Source organism: Limulus polyphemus, unplaced genomic scaffold (assembly GCF_000517525.1).
Source record: "Limulus polyphemus unplaced genomic scaffold, Limulus_polyphemus-2.1.2 Scaffold3852, whole genome shotgun sequence".
Taxonomy (NCBI): Eukaryota; Metazoa; Arthropoda; class Merostomata; order Xiphosura; family Limulidae; genus Limulus; species Limulus polyphemus.
Window position 1 is genome coordinate 1 of NW_013669462.1, and position 1,426 is coordinate 1,426.

Consider the following 1,426-nt stretch of genomic DNA (forward strand, 5'->3'; position numbering starts at 1 on the left):
TACGGACATGTTTATTTCAACCAGGTCTATTAACGTTTTGTTTAAGATGTTTTGTATACAAGCACGGACATGTTTATTTCAACCAGGTCTATTAACGGTTTGTTTAAGATGTTTTGTATACAAGCACGGACATGTTTATTTCAACCAGGTCTATTAACGGTTTGTTTAAGATGTTTTGTATACAAGCACGGACATGTTTATTTCAACCAGGTCTATTAACGGTTTGTTTAAGATGTTTAAGACCTGGTTATACTAAACATGTCCGTGCTTGTGTACATTAACGGTTTGTTTAAGATGTTTTGTATACAAGCACGGACATGTTTATTTCAACCAGGTCTATTAACGGTTTGTTTAAGATGTTTTGTACACAAGCACGGACATGTTTATTACGTAAATTATGTTTATGATTTATACGAAAGCCATATCCCCCAGGCCCCCCTTGTATGACCAAGTTGTGTGAAAGTATGCTTTTTATTATAAAGATATCTTTGCCGTTGTATATACCATTTAAAACTGATCTTTTTACAACAAAAGCTAAAGGTTTTGTGTGAATTCAAATTAAAAGTCTACACTGTTTTCTCCGTTGTAAGTTCAGAGTTGGTGATGGGGAAGAAGAGCTACTGGCTACTGTGGAAAATATTTAAATATTCGAAGTCATTTCAGTAGAAATAATCCAAAGACATAAATCTCTGAATTTATATAAAATTGTGTAAATTTGTAAACTTACAAAATCACGCCAACTGAAATGTAAATCCTTGTGAAAATGTTGAAAGGATTTCAGCACTGAAAATTACACTATTTGGATTTGATTTCTGGTGCTCGGCTGGTACTTAACTGCAATGATTTCATGTTCGGGATCATGATCAGAATGTTATGAAGGATCGAACAATACAATTAATTTTATTTTTTAATTTCCATAAAGACCTGATCGGCCAAAATCGTTCGAAAAGATCATGATCATATTGTTATCAAGGATCGAACAATACAATTATCTTTTTTTTTGAATTTCCATAAAGACCTGATCAGGCCAAAATCGTTCGAAAAGATCATGATCATATTGTTATCAAGGATCGAACAATACAATTAATTATTATTTTTTTTGAATTTCCATAAAGACCTGATTGGGCCAAAAATCGTTCGAAAAGATCATGATCAGATTGTTATGAAGGATCGAACAATACAATTAATTTTTTTTTTAATTTCCATAAAGACCTGATCGGGCCAAAATCGTTCGAAAAGATCATGATCAGATTGTTATGAAGGATCGAACAATACAATTAATTTTTATTTTTTTTTGAATTTCCATAAAGTCCTGATCGGGCCAAAATCGTTCGAAAAGATCATGATCAGATTGTTATCAAGGATCGAACAATACAATTAATTTTTATTTTTTTTTTGAATTTCCATAAAGTCCTGATCGGGCCAA